This window comes from Leguminivora glycinivorella, chromosome Z (assembly GCF_023078275.1).
Source record: "Leguminivora glycinivorella isolate SPB_JAAS2020 chromosome Z, LegGlyc_1.1, whole genome shotgun sequence".
NCBI classification, from domain to species: domain Eukaryota; kingdom Metazoa; phylum Arthropoda; class Insecta; order Lepidoptera; family Tortricidae; genus Leguminivora; species Leguminivora glycinivorella.
In genome coordinates, this window is record NC_062998.1 from 31909296 (window position 1) to 31925434 (window position 16139).

Consider the following 16139-nt stretch of genomic DNA (forward strand, 5'->3'; position numbering starts at 1 on the left):
GTTTAGGCAATTACCTACTCCTTCCAAACAAAGCCTCATCTTCAAAGTGTAGTCCTCGTAATGGAGCTGTAGGTAAATACTTACCATAGAGGAATAAGTAAGGGAAGATTAGTTACTCCATACATCAGTAAATGCGGGTTATTTGTATAGGCATAGTTAAGTGACATCTAGCGACAATCACGCTTCAATCACACGTCTACTAGCGTAAATTATCAGTACTGCTACTTGTCAATAGATGTCGCGACAAACGAAAAGTATACGTGATGCTCTCCAGCAACCCCACTTTGCGTTTTGGGTTTTCTTATTATACGAGGATTTAGTGCACAATAGGTGCTGAATTTGTACTTCCTTGAAATAATGTGTACCCCTTTAGTTTAGGAGTAAAAGCCAAATGAAGTTGGGGTTGCTGGAAAGGATCCTCCCATCAACCCCCTACTCAATTTCCACATAGGCTCCAACTTTTACAATAAATAAAAGGCTAGAATATTTAGTGCACATGGTTTTATTTTAATTTAAGTAAACTCTGTCTAACTTCATACATCGCAGACGTCAAAAAACGTGTGAAAATTGCAGACGCCGGACATTGTTTTAAATTGGTTGTACCGCGGTATCAATGGCCGAAGTAATAATAATAGATACTCGTATATGAAAATACTGCTCAAGAAACGTACTAAATCGTGTTTACAGTATAATCTTCAAACTCATCATTTTTGCAAAGAAAAACGGCCTCAATGGAATCGGTGTGCGTGTGTCTAGATTTTAAAAAAACCGGCCAAGAGCGTGTCGGGCCACGCTCCGTGTAGGGTTCCGTAGTTTCTAGTTGACTACGGAACATCAACTTGCTAGAGCTAAGTCAGCAGTGATTTTGATAGCCTCGTCTGCACAGGGGTTAAGAAAGCGTACTTAATAATTGTAAAGAAGTTTGACATTTAAAATAACAAATAACTTGCATCGGCGGGGCTGTCAAAATCGTTGCCAGCTTATCAGCAGCTTAATTTTTGTGACTTGTAGAGAACTAAATTAAACTTTGACGTGGAACGGAACGTTCAAAGCCGCTCTACCATGGCTCTACCTGCCTGTCAGTATAAGCGAACTCGACTCTATCTCTAACCACGCAAAGTTAATTTTAATTATGGTTAAAAAGGCAGGCCGTGTATGGCCTTCGAATTTATAAAAAAATGTTAGAGCAGTGATGTAGATATGCACGTAAAAGGTTATTTTTATGTTGTTATTACTTCACAGCGTCTGACGGGACATTTCCGTTTTAAGTTAAAATCGGAATAAGGTAGGTTTTGCTACTGTTACTTAAAATTCCAATAAGATTTACACGTTAACCTCTTAAACGCATACTACAAAGTGTTAGAAGTTAAGTTTTGTTGTTATTTATGTTTAACAAACATTGCGTTCAGTTGTATAAGGAAGGAGTAAAAAACATAGGTAAAAATAGAGAACAAAGTGACCAATAAAGTTTTTAGTGAAGAATAAAGAAGTGGTTAATAGTATACCTACTCGTTAATGTTTACATCAGTGAATAGTTAGCCTTTCGGGTTGATTCTAAGTTAAATCTTAGGTATCACTTAAGCGCTAACATACGAAATTAGGTACTGAGCGAGTCTAATATATTATATTAGTAAAATATGTATCAAATAGCAATTAAATTTACTTGGTAATAATAACGTACTTACGTATTTACTTATGCAGAAAAAGAAAATAAATTTATAATGTCAAAACTTTGCTAATAACACTGTTATAGTTAAAGAATTTCGAATATAATTTAATTAATTTTAAAAATGTTTAATTAAGTATCTTCCTACGTAAAATTATAGGTACCTACACATCGTAGCTATTAAGCATTACTTGTAGTAAAAATATCTCTTGAGCACGTTCAAAACATGTTCTCATCCCTCTCTCCTAAGAAACATGTCAGTCAGAAATATTACTTATTTCAATTGAGCTGGAGCTGACCTTCCTTGTAAAATATCGAGTGCGGCAAATGTAAGCAGCGGCCAGCTAAGTATTAGTGGCGGTGACTCATGCCATGGTCACACCCGTACGCACCCGCTCTCGCGTTAATGTTTCATTCACTCAACTAATTATCAAAGGCAAACCTATATTTCCAAACTCTTATCTGACACTCAAAAGAACAATGATTTGGTTGATGATAGAACTGATCAATGAACCTACATCTCAAGTCTCCTAATAAATTACGGCAAACTCTCAGGGTCATAACAGTCAGATTATAATTATGACTTTGTAAGAATATTCGTTATGCTTGCTCGTCGTCATAAACGTATGTTTCACTTAAAAGTAGTCTTTTACTTTACTTAATTAGTGGACCGCTAAACACATAAAACTATGCGTTATGAATCTCTTAATGACTCCGTATAGTCCGTATGTACAAGTACTTAGTTAAATATTTAAAAGGTACCCTACCCAGGACGGAATAACTTTATTGGCAGGGGAACACGGCATAATAAGTGTTTTACTAATGTCCATAGTGAATTCTAGGTAGAAATATTGATTAAGAAAACTGCAATGCGATTTTGCTTAAAACTCGTATTTCGTTTTTGACCCCAAATTCAGCGAAAAAGGGAACTTTATCAGCCGCACCTCGAACATGATAATAAAATGATATATAGCTTGTTTGTACTCACTTCTTATCGCTGCTGAGTTCGGGGCACTAACTTATCTACCTATTCCGTTAGAAGGCGTTTCTAAAGACCGCCTTGAAATGTCTGTACAATCTCTAGATTATGCTAATCTTCTCGTTTTAAAACAATAACTTTACACTTATTCGGTACAGTAATTACAAGAATAATTTTCTTTTATCAGGGGGCGATTTTTTTAAGTTCAAGCGCTCTACCTCGGCGAAATTATATTTTTAAATTACAAGCTATGTAACAATCTGGAATTTTGGGATGTTAAACACCCGTTTTCAATTCTCTATCAGTAAAATTAAAACGGCTAAATATGTGCCTAGTATTCGAAATGTGTTATAATATATTTAAATCCACGAAATGAAGCAATCGAAAAATAAATTTGGTAATTTAGCCAATATGTCAGATACTCGTCCTAAGAGTACCTAATAGGCATCGGCTACTAGATATTTGATTAGATTAGAATGATTAGATATAATACAATTAAAAATTGTCGTTATTTACGTATGCGAGTAGGGACTTCGGGGTTAGAGGGTACTAAATAGTTAGCAGCACGGGTAGCATGGTCGCGCGATAGACGATAAAATATCAGGCCGTCCCTATCGCACTATTAGTAAGTGCGATAGGGACGGCCAGATGTTTTATCATTTATCACGCGACCATAATTGCCTGCCTGAATTTCTTTTATAAGTGTGGCCATTTAGTTTTTAATACATTACTCGATAGCGTAAACATCGCCTTTATATATTAAACAGAAACATATCGTAACTACTTTGAAAAAATCTCGTATCTCACACTGCTCCTCAAAGTTAAAACGCAGTAAGTCTATATGCATTCCATACATACTTATTACATTTTTCTTATCATTGACAGAAGAAGATACAAGTTTTTTTCAAAGTAGTGACGATATCAGTTTTAATTCAACATTGAAAATACTTTTGGTTAGAGCGTAACTTCCGTTGTTTTACGATGATCGTGTCACTTTTAAGTAAATAGGAGTAATTAACAACAAAACTACGTATGGAAACAAAAAAATTACTTGGTCTCTTTAGAGATTTACTCAATTAATTCTTAATTGTACTTTGTTTCAGAAATAATTAGATGCAGTAGCCGAAAATGTCAGATAGTGGTAAAAAGCGTATTAACAGATTTCGAAACATATTTCCTAACTTATTTTTTTCGAATAAATCCAAAGAAAAGTCAAAAAAGCTTACCCACATGGGATGTAAAAAGTCTAGTCTTGAGGACTCTTCTTCTAACAGTAACCAATATGAGAATCCTAGAATAGTTAAAAATAGCGTTGTAAATACAAACAACGGTGTCGGTCGAATTTACGAGAACCTAGCTATTGAACAATATCATAACCATAAAGATATGGATTCTCCATGCAACATTGCCTCAAGCAACCATTCATCTAGCAGTACCTTAGTATCGGAAAGCGTGAAACTCCAGCTGTCCCACAATGAATATAAATCTGACTTGTCTCAAGAATACTATAAAGCTAGACCTCAAGTCCCACCAAAACCTTATAACGAATTAAGCAATTTTTTAACTACACCTTCACATCAAGAAGAAAACCAATTCCCAGATGTATACTACCATTCGGTAGAAAAGCTAACGGAAACTATAACACCATTACACGAAGTTGAAGTGTTTCAGGCCCAATCGTTTGATAAACCTGCCTCTGTGGGTGCAGAAATTAAAAGAGTTAGCACAAAATTTTTAATATCTCCGAAAAAAGAAGCAGAAGTGCGAACGATACAGCCAAAAAGAGCTAGAAGTTTTTCTTTTGATAATAATAATAAAAATACATCTTCACTAGACCAAAATCTTTATAATAATTCAAAAAAGTGTGAAGAAAGTATAACAAAATCTTATAATTACTCTGCTCCAACTTCACCAGTACCTACAAATCACAAAATTCCTAATATGCCAAAAACTGTTTCACCATATGGTCATGTAAAAAAATCAATGAATGAAGCAGAAGAGAGACGCAGCTCTCTTAATCGTTCTACTTTACGAACTCCAATATGTCCAGTTTACAAGCTGCCAATGGACAATAAATCTGAAAATATAGAGCAGAAAACCAAAGCAAGACAAAAACTTGAAGCCTTTTACTGGCAGAAGTTAAAGGAATTAAAGCAAAAGGAAGACGAGTTTTTACTCGAACAGTCTTTAAACTCGACCTTAAAGAGGACGTCCCTCAAACATGCACCAAATCCAAGTTACAATGGTAGTTTACCGCGATCCTACAAAACTAACAGCTTACCACGAGACAGTGAACTTAAATATGCAGTCGACACTACGAGTAAAACCTATGCATATAATCCATTCACAAGGGGGGTTCCGGAAAGACGGACCGATACATTTTTGCGCTATCAGTCTAGTCCTAAAAATGTAGATATTGTGTATAGGCACCCAGAAAAACTGCAGTCCACTCCAAATAAAAACGTACGTCCTCAAAATTCCATTGATCCACAAGTATATACACGAATGCCATTAAGAAATGACTGTCATTCCTTCAGTATGCAAAGAAAGCGAGTAAGTATTGAAGAAAAAAATTACGACACATATACAAAATATATTTGCTCCCAAAATGTGGTTCCAGACATCGATACCAGATCAAAAGAAACGTTGTCTAGCCCGCCTCGCCCTCCTATTCGGACGACAAGTGTTGGCAAGAACAAGATTGTGAATAATCAAAAAATAAATCAGCGAGCCAATGCACATTACTCATTGCATTCCGAATCTGAAAGTGGGTCTGAAGCTAGTGAAATACAAAGGATCTTGCAAAGTGACGCTCAAAAAGGTAAGAACTCATTTCGTTGTCTGACTTTACTAACACAGTTTTACTACCACTACTAACAAGAGTAGACAATTTTAACGTTTTAAGAGCCTTTTAAAGTCGTTTAAAAGTAAAAAGTATATATCTTACAGCCTGGGAGAAAAGAGTAGAATATAATAGGGCCGCCACCATCCATCCACACTTATACTTATATAGGTACTTATACTTTTAATATATGGAAAAGTATGTGTATCTTTTTTTTTGTCCGTCTTTCACGGCAAAACAAAACGAAGAATTGACGTGATTTTTAAGTGGAGATAGTTGAAGGGATGGAGCTTTCTAACGCGAGCAAGCCGTGGCGTGGGCAAAAGCTAATCGCCTATATATATATATATAGGCTATATGTCCCATTCGAAACACTTAGGGAGGCGCTTCGTTCCTTTAAGATACCTTCCTACCGGCAGCGACTGCTGAACAATTATCTGGAAGATCGCTACGTGACGTGGGAAGACGGAAGCGGTGAGCTTCTTTGGCGACCGGTTGAGCTGGGAGTCCCTCTGGGATCTGTCCTTGGACCTACGCTATGGAACGTTGGGTTCGACTGGCTATTACGAGGCCCAGTTCTGCCTGGAATGAATGTGTTGGCCTATGCAGATGACACTCTCATTACGTGTCGGGGTTCCTCTTATGAAGATGCAGCAAGGAAGGTGACTATTGGAACCTCACTTGTCGTAGAACGAATCCATCAGCTAGGTCTTCAGGTGTCCCTTCCGAAGACGGAAGTTCTGTTCTTCCATGGCCCGAGAAGAGGACCCCCTCGTAATGCCAACATTAGAGTAAACGGGGAGGTCGTCGCGGTTAAGGCTCAAATGAAATACCTTGGCCTCATTTTGTATGGCCGCTGGAAATTTAAAGCGCACTTTGCCAGCTTAGGCCCTAGGCTTATATCTACAGCTGCAGCTCTCGGCCGGATGCTTCCCAACGTGGGTGCGCCAAACGATACATGTAGACTCCTGTACTCTCGTGTTCTGCAAAGTATGGCCTTATATGGCGCTCCCATATGGGTAGATGCTCTTTCTGCTGAACATAGAGCGCACGCTAACTTTCCACATGGTGCAGATACTTACTGGCCGTGGGTCTTTTAGTAAATACCTGCACCGAATAGAGAAGGAAGAATGCCCCATGTGTCAGTGTAGTGACCCTGCGACACTCCACCCAAGGCGGAGACGGAATTCGTTGGTGGTTTTAGACGGTAGTCCTACACTGGTTAGTCCGTCATCGCCCCTGGTCCCCCGAACCGGATGGCATGCGTAAATGCATTTTCCCAACATAAAAAAAAGGCTATATGGCAACACAAATGGTATGGTAGTACAACCTAAAATATTGATACTTGAACATGCGCAAATTAAAATTCTCATTTGTATTTTCTGTTCACTATAGTAAGGACTACCTACCTAACAACGTATTGGTTATTTGAATGTTAGACGGCACATTCGATATTTGAGAACATTGTAACCAATTTTAGTCCATGTAAGCAAAAAAGCTCTGTACTAGTTTAGTTTACAGGAAATACGACTTTTTTACTAGAACTTGCTATTTTTAACCGCCGTCCCAAATCTCAAGGAAGGTGGTTCTTAATTGGTCTTTATGTTTTTTCCACGATATCTCCGTCATTACTGCACCGATTTTGAATTTTTTTTTGATTGAATGTATAATTATATACCTATGCATACAGATAGAAAATTACGTGTCTCTTATTTTAGCCTACTCCAGATTATAATAATGTCTTTCTTATATTAAAATATGTAAGTACATTAAATATCGTGTATCGATTTATATATGTTACTGTCAATAGCAATAACATGTTACTATTGTTACTCTCCAAGTCCAAATGCCGCGAAAATATGTGACACGTAGGCTACACATAAGACCGTGTCCGATATTTTTGCGGCTTTCAAAGAATAACTAATATTGGCTGGTGACTGTACAACGACTGGATCGATATTAGTAGAGTCTGTTAGGACATACCTATCGAAAGAAGAGTCGTGAAAGAGGCTCCAACATTATGTGACTCTTCTCTCGCAAAAATGTAGTGTATCCGCGCCGAATAGCAGGACAACTAATTATACACTATATATGGTGTCCCATTACGAAACAAATTTTCATATTAGGTAAACGACGATTGATCTGACCGGTAGTCTGATCTGGGTTCGAATCCCTATAAGAGTATTTAATTTAAAGAACGCAGATTATTTGTTTACAATCCATACTGATCCATACTTACTAATATTATAAATGGGAAAGTGTGTATCTGTTTGTTTGTCCGTCTTTCACGGCAAAACGGAGCGACGAATTGACGTGATGTTTGAAGTGGAGATAGTTGAAGGTATGGAGAGTGACTAGGCTACTTTTTGTCTCTTTCTAACGCGTGCGAAGCCGCGGGCAACAGCTAGTATTTTATAAGTGTTACCGGGTTTCGTACCTGCTTACCTGACAAAGATTTGATGTGTAGGTATCCCATCTAAACAAAATTCTTCCCTGATAAGGATATTGAATTTTGAATTCACTGACCAGTTCTAAGACTTCCAAGGCACAAAATATGCGTATTAAAAAGTACTATTTTAAATACTTATTGTAAAATAGCGTCTGTAATATGGTACAATACATTGACTCATGACATCGAAGAAATAAATCTATTGGTTGTCAAATATGTACGAGTATGCATCCGTTCAGAATTTTGTGTAAAGATACTTATATCCAAACATCAGATATATATAATCGGTAAATGTTCGTGATGCCATCTCTCTCGCTATCTGAGGGATGTGAAAGAGACGCCATTTTATCATAGGTATGTCATTGTGTTGATATCGTAGAAGTCCACTCGTATCGTATCGTAGGACTATAGCTATAGTGAGACAATGACTTTGTGTTTCTCTTATATCTATGATTTCTAATTAGTATTTTATACAATCGTGATATAATACATAGCTTTTCAGTCGAGTACCATGTTTAGGCCACGAAGCTTTGGTGAGTGGCCTAATAGTACGGCACGAGAGTGAAAAGCTTAATTATATCACTATGGCATGTCACCGTAAAATTGTAAAAACCGTTAGTTTATAATTTCACTAGCGAGATTATGAACTAACGAAATATTGTGAACCGTAACGTACAGTTCACAATTTGACGGATTATTTTTACGTTAGATTATAATCTAACCACTCAATTGCTCTAAAATTTTCAATGGCCTCTATTGTCAAGTAAAATAAAGGTGACAGCTGGTAACTAGAGCTACCAAAAGCAAATTGTAAACTGTCATGGCGTCGGAACCAAGCTAGCGCTCTAATTGGTCGGTTTTGTAGTAGATCGTTCTGTGGCCGTAGAGTGACTGACACAAATAGACACTGCAATCACAGATGTCAATCAAAAACCTCATTAAACTTTTATCATCAAAATTCGATATATTGTTGAAGGAAACGGTCGAAGTTGCCAGAGAAACAAAATTGTCAGTTACTTTGCTTGTTATGTGGCGGCTTAATTCCTATATTTCTTGTAATTTAATATTCAGTTTTCGAAAAAAAAAACCGTCAGTTTATAATCTTACTAGTGAGATTATGGACTGACGAGTTATGGTGAACCGATAACAAAAAACTGACCATTCAGAGAGCACTAGCTTCTGGCGCAAATGACGATTTACAAATTATCGGTTTCTCTCGTTAGATTATAATATATCGAAAAATAATCCGTTAAATTGTGAACGTTACGGTTCACCATAACTCGTCAGTCCATAATCTCGCTAGTAAGATTATAAACTACTTAAAGGTTTTTTTTTCGAAAACTGAATATTAAATCACAAGAAATATACGAATTAAGCCGCCACATAACAAGCAAAGTAACTAACAATTTTGTTTCTCTGGCAACTTCGACCGTTTCCATAAACAATATGTCGAATTTTTATGATAAAAGTTTAATGAGGTTTTTGATTGACATCTGTAATTGCAGTGTCTATTTGTAGTTATACTAGATATGAAAAAAAAGCTGCACTTTTAGATGGAAGCAAGCCGCTTTGCATGGTGATAGTAGACGTTTTAATAAACGATTTTTTCCGAGGATATCAAAATTTCATCCCTTAGGAAACCGAGCGTAGCGAGGTGTTTTATGAAAATGAAAAAATTTCTATTTTTTTATTGTATCGTCCGATTTTGACAAAACGTATCTCAAATGAAAGGTATTGCTTTATGTAATTGAAAAAAAAAATGAAAAAAAGAAATATTATAAAAAAAGTAAGAAAAAAATTAAAAAAAGTAAATTTACGTCTCGCACTGAATAACTTCAAAGAATGACAGACAAAATGTACAATGTCGATATATGAGTTTTTTAAATCAAAGACAGATAAATTCATAGTTGATAACTAAAGACCGAATCGAAATCGGATTAGCATTTTTTAAGATACAAGTTGCCAAAGTTGGGAAAATTTGCTTTATATGGCCACTTTGAAATTCCTTTGCCAGAAAGTCAGAAATAATATATTTTTCTTACACAGAAAAGTACATAGTGACAGTACAACTCAAAATAAAATAAAAAATTCCGAGGATATCATAATTTCATCCCTTAGGACGACAAGCGTAGCGAGGTCTGTTACGAAAACCGAAAGAAAAACAAATTTTTTGTACGTCGTCCGATTTTGACAATAGTACATTACATCAGAGGCCGGGAAAATGAGGATTCCCGGCCAAGTGGGTATATCCGGATAGGGATACGAGGCCGGGAATCCGTTTTCACGCCGAGGCATGTATAGTGCTTTTCTCAAACATACAATGAAATAAAAAATGTTGTCGAAATTAAAAAAAAAGTTACTTTGCAGGCCTAGGCCTAAAACATAATATGAAATCCCTTTACAGTCCTCTCGAGTTGTTGCGCCCAAAAAGCGATACTTCCCAGCCCATTTTAAGGAACGTAAAGACAATATTTCATTGCATGTTTGAGAAAAACATATTTCAAACCTCGCGTGAACACTGAAAAGTTAGCACTTATAGTTTAGTTTGTGGTGTCCTAATTGAATTGACAGATTACAGTCGACGAGTAGAAAAAATATTTTTCAAAATATTTCCAAAGTTATACTTGTTGGAGTTGTTGGTACTACTTGACATATTGACAACACTACAACATACTACAACAGACGTTTACTTAATGTCATGAATTGTTCAAAGATATTGTACAAAGAGAAATAAAATTTATCTTATAAAACTTAAAGTCCTTGAAGTATTTGAAGTGGCAGGTAGTTAGTAGTTACAGGCTGTACGTATATAGGAGTAAAAGTATAATCGAAGTTGGTGGTCTTGGACGCGACACAACACAACAGCTGATGAAAATAAAAAAAATATCGGATCCGAATCTGAAGGATTGAATCGAGCGAAATCGAAAAACGAGCAACAAAATTTGATATTTTACCATGTGTCTCTCTATCCCTTCTGCATATCCGTTGTGAGGACTTAATTGGACAGGTATTTATTCTGATATTTAGTTTTTCAGTTCTCCAGCCGGAGAGCGTCAAATTTCAGGCCGCTGCGCTAAATGAAGTAACCGCTTCCCGTACAGTATAAGTACACACCTTGCTCAGTACCCACACAAGAAAGGCTCAGATTACATGTTTGTTGTCTCGGCTCCGTTTCGGCTGACAATTACATGTGATTTGAGACATTTCTTACTTTACTGGCCTATTGTATGTAGGTAATCTTCTATTACGTTCACATTAACCATACCTATTAGTTATTTATTAATCAAGAAGCAGCATCAAATGTACCAGGTTCCGTCTAGGCTTCGGCAGGAACTAGACAGGTATTGCCATACCTTTTTTAGGGTTCCGTACCCGAAAAGCCGTCCGGCCCTCTGATAATTTTCCTGTATGTGTGTCTTGCTTGGCTCTACTTGGAACGCATAGAGGTGTCGAATTGAAATTAAAACCATATATCACAAAACTGACAGCGAGTTAATTTTTGTTAACACCTTACGCTAATTGGGGGGGAAATTCTGAAAATGCCCTTACGCGAAAAAAGATAGGCCCAATGCCACAAACACAGTCTCGAGGGTTTCAAAATGAATATGGTACCTACCTCCCGACTTCCCGTTGACCATTGTAATATGAGTAGGTACCATAACTCTGAAATTCGTTTTAATTTTGTATTGACGAATGCACGGTTTATCGGTGCTGTAATTAATATAGGCTCTAGTTTCCTATACTTAAAATAAAATATTGTATGCAGTGCACGCAATAAAGCACCACATAATTAAAAGAAAAATATGGACAGTAGTTATTTTTAAACATATTTTCTATTTAATAAGTCAAAAAGAAAGATATAAAGTAAATTAATTGACCGTGACGTCACTCCTCAGTATTTCATAGTAATTCCATATTAACAAATCGTTTTGACAGTTCATAAAAAGAAGCTGATTTGACTAGTAGATAATTTTTAAGAAAAAAAAACCGCCTCCCTTTGGGGTTCTGGTGATAAATACTTTCAAATGTTTGATTATGTTATCAATTCGTCTGTATATTTTTTAATGTTTGTTATTCGATATCTCCGTCATTTCTGAACCAATTTTGAAATCTGGATGATTCTGAATTACTTACAGATGAGAATGATTATCAGAACGGAACTCTAACCAGGGGAGGTTCACTCTTCATCAGCAGTTCCACTGCACCAAATGTCACTGTTCTGGACGTAAGTGCATCCTGTTCTTATAAAAATACCAAAGTCACTATAAGTGTGCCGTTCAGATTTGAGGAGTTCCGTTCTGACCATCATCAGCAGTTCCACTGCACCAAGTGTCACTGTTCTGGACGTAAGTGCATGCTGTCCTTATAAAAATACCAAAGCCACTATAAGTGTGCCGTTCAGATTTGAGGAGTTCCATTCTGACCATCATCAGGAGTTCCACTGCACCAAATGTCACTGTTCCGTACGTAAATGCATGCTGTTCCTTTAAAAACACAAAAATCACCATATGTATGCCTTTCAGATTTGAAGAGTTCCCTCGATTTCTCCATCCATCATCAGAACTGGGTTCTCAGAAAAATGGGACCAATTTGTATGCATATACATTCAATCAAAAAAAAATTTTCAAAATCGGTCCAGTAACGACGGAGATATCGAGGAACAAACATTAAAAAAAAAATACAGACGAATTGAAAACCCCTTCCTTTGAGATTTGGAAGGCGGTTAAAAAGAGGCAACAGCCCAGTTGTAATAACGATTTATGTGTTACCACAATAAACATTTTTTTTTTCATTTTTCATTTTTTTCATAACTGAATTAATTACTATTTTCGCATTTGTCTCTTACACCCTTTGGCCCTAAAGTAGTTAATACTGTATTCGTATTATGTACTAAGAGCCCAGGCCCCGTAGCCGAAAGGCATTTCCACGACGCGAAACGAAAACGAAACGCCGCGAAAGGTAGTCTGGGTCTGTCGCGCCTAAACGCAAGAGCGATAGAGATAGGTATCTACGAGCGTTTCGTTTCGTGAGCGTTTCATGAGCGTTTGTGGCATTCTGCTACGTACCCAGAGCCACCTATATATAGAGCCGCATACTTGAAAATTACCTTACTAAAAATTATTAAAAAAATATTTTTGAAATACTTATAAAAACCTCTTTCATCTGATATGTAACACAATATAGTTCTAGAAACTTTAATTTTTAATTTTCACTTTTACCCCTTAAAGTGGCCCCTATAATTAAATTTTCTTAATTTAAATTACATGTCCGTCTTTGGGTCACAGGCTTCCATATGCGTGCCAAATTTCAAGTTAATCGGTTCTGTAGTTCCGGAGAAAATTGGCTGTGACAGCGGACAGACGCACGAGTGATCCTATAAGGGTTCCGTTTTTCCTTTTTGAGGTACGGAACCCTAAAGAGTAAAAGCTCAGTATTCTAAACTGTTTCATTTTTGCCTGTGAGGTAAAGTAAAAATTATATTTAGTCCTAATGAGGAAGCGGCAGACAATTAAGTAAAAATGTCCCCAAACCCGCTTTAAGCTATGCAATGCGCGACCAACAAGCATTCAATCATATAGGTATTTACATACATACATATAGTTATAGGTGTATATGCGTACGCATGAGGACAGGCCCCGTAGCCGAATGGCATTTCTACGACGCGAAACGAAAACGAAACTCCGCGAAAGGTAGTCTGGCTCTGTCGCGCCAATACGCAAGAGCGATAGAGATAGATATCTACGAGCGTTTCGTGAGCGTTTGTGCATTCGGCTACGCACACAGGAGTCTGTTCTTCAAAGCAACGTACCTACATGTCGGAATTCCGCACTTACTTAATTTATTGACTGCCTACCTAAATGTTGATTTTCTTACATAATACTTTCGCTTGATTCAATAACTTTTTTAATTTAATGGATCTTTTGTGAACCGTCACGCTCACAGGAGTGAAAAAGAGCTCGAGTAGATTTTCTACATCTCTTGCCAACATTTTGGCAACAGCGACTGAGGCTCGTCGTAGGGTTGGCGCCCATCAATTTATTTGTGTGTGTTTGTTCTTTTTCAATAAAATTTGGAGGGGCACTTTAAACTACCTACAACATAGTCGAAATTAACCGCTATCGAAATTTGAGTGGGGCAATTTAAATTATACATGTATATCGCTAATAATATTGAGGGACATACAATAGGCATAAACATAAAATAGGCAATAAATATGCAACTCACTTTAAACATTGTTAAATCACATTAAATCCAGATTTTTATAGAATGTAAGAGAGGCCATCGTCGTGTAAATCAGAGATAATTCGGTCTTTTAACACCGTCTACACCTACAGTGAAATGGTCCATCCACATATTACGTCACACAAAATTTCGATTTTTTGAACCCCTCTATGTCAAGCTTTTTTGTATCCCTTTAACATGAATCTTTACCTCTACTATCTGTACCCCATAAAAGGGATCTAATTTGCTGTATTTTCCTCCGATCCTGTCAGTCAATGAATGAAGCGTATTTTTTTATTAAATAAATAGTATTAAAATATAATAACTTAAACGAAACCGGTGAGCGATTCCAACTGAGCCGGTTTTTAGGGTTTTATTTAATATCACACCTAACATTGTTTTATTTAGGACCGAATTTAATTTACGAGGCAGTATAAGGTGGGTGTATTAAAGTTTGCTGTTTTCAGAAATTTTAAGTACTTATAGGTACATATGAAGATACAGCTTTAATACCACCATGCCATCATGTGTAGCAAAGCCACAGAAAACTTTGAGCTTAGTGTGCTGTGTGCGTGTGGAAGTGTCAACCCTAGTGGCGGGAGGCGTCGGCTTCGCGGTATATCCGTCGCGCAAGGTCGACGGCCGCATCGATCGCGGACTACCCTCGCGCCTGTGCGGCACCGCATCTACCGCGCAACAGGCCATACCTAACCTTCTCTGTGTATAGTAAAAATACAAGCCGGCTTTAGTATTAAAGTGGGCGTCCGACGGCGCAGACGGCGCCGGGGCCGTCGCCACGTGTAGATAGTGCCATACCAAACAACGCCACGCGTTTCGCCGGCTCTCCAAACACTTCTAACTGTGATAATAAACACCAAATAACTCTCAGTAGGTTGGGTCGCTGGCAGCGAGAGATAAAGTATAGGCGCCCAGAGTGAATTTTCGGGTTGTTTTGTTTACGGCCGATGGCCAAGGGAGTGGTCATTGGCGATATGTCTCACGCGGGACGTTGGGTTGGGTAGGTGTAGGAGCCCACGTGATTATGTATGTATCAAGTCACCGCCCGCTCCCCTGGATACAGCGGTGCATCGGCCCGCTTCTGCGCGCTGCATCCAACCTATACCTACACTGTGTTCCGGGGGGTAGCGGGGTTTATTCATCATTTATAAAACGTTTGGCGAAAACTCGACCGTTTTATTTGCTACGTAGTATCGAAAATGAAATACGTGCCAATATCTTATATTCCCGCATTTCATTATTCATTCACTGCAACGTCATATGATGTGATGACAGGCTATCCTAACAATTATTGTAGTATCTACAGAGTGGGGCCTGTAACAAAGGCGAAGAATTGAACTGTAGGCTATTCTCCTTATACTGATCAACATTTGTACAGTGACTTTTAAAAATTATGAAGTCTTTAAATTTTTAATTTTTCATACAAAATAAATATTAGCTTCAATGTACGCCATTATTGTTGTCATTGACGTTGTCTGTCACACTTTAGACTTAACAGAATTCGCAATACATTACCTCTTAGAAAAAACTTTCAAGGATGATAAAAATCAAAATACAAGTTATTTTTAAAAGTCGCCGAACAAATGTTGATCAGTATAAGGAGAATAGCCTAGAGTTCAATTCTTCGCCTTTGTTACAGGCCCCACTCTGTATATGTCATTATTCTGGAAGCTCACATCACTATTCTACAATTGTGGGACAGCAAATGAAATGGATTGCCATTTGGTTATGCATACATTTATATTACCTAAATATACCCCACTAATAAATCATTGGTGGCAAGAGACAGCCATATACAAATGTATACTTTCTCAACTTAGCTTTCCACCCAAACGTTGCCCAACTTTAAAAATGTCATGTACTTAGTTAGTAGTTATCATCTACTCAGTATAAATAAGTAATTTCGTTATTAAAATAACACTCCATTACAAGGAATTTGTTATTTAATATGTATATCCACAGG

General features: G+C 37.2%; 1 protein-coding gene across 1 annotated transcript in view; it reads left to right on the forward strand.

Annotated features, from left to right (window-relative positions):
• Nucleotides 1-14923: 14923 nt before the first annotated feature.
• LOC125240573 (coiled-coil domain-containing protein CG32809) overlaps nt 14924-16139 on the forward strand; it is a 110269-nt gene continuing 109053 nt past the window's right edge. Inside the window, exon 1 of the mRNA XM_048148523.1 lies at nt 14924-15046. The gene's annotated coding sequence lies outside the window, so the exon portion shown is untranslated. The remainder of the gene's footprint in view (nt 15047-16139) is intronic.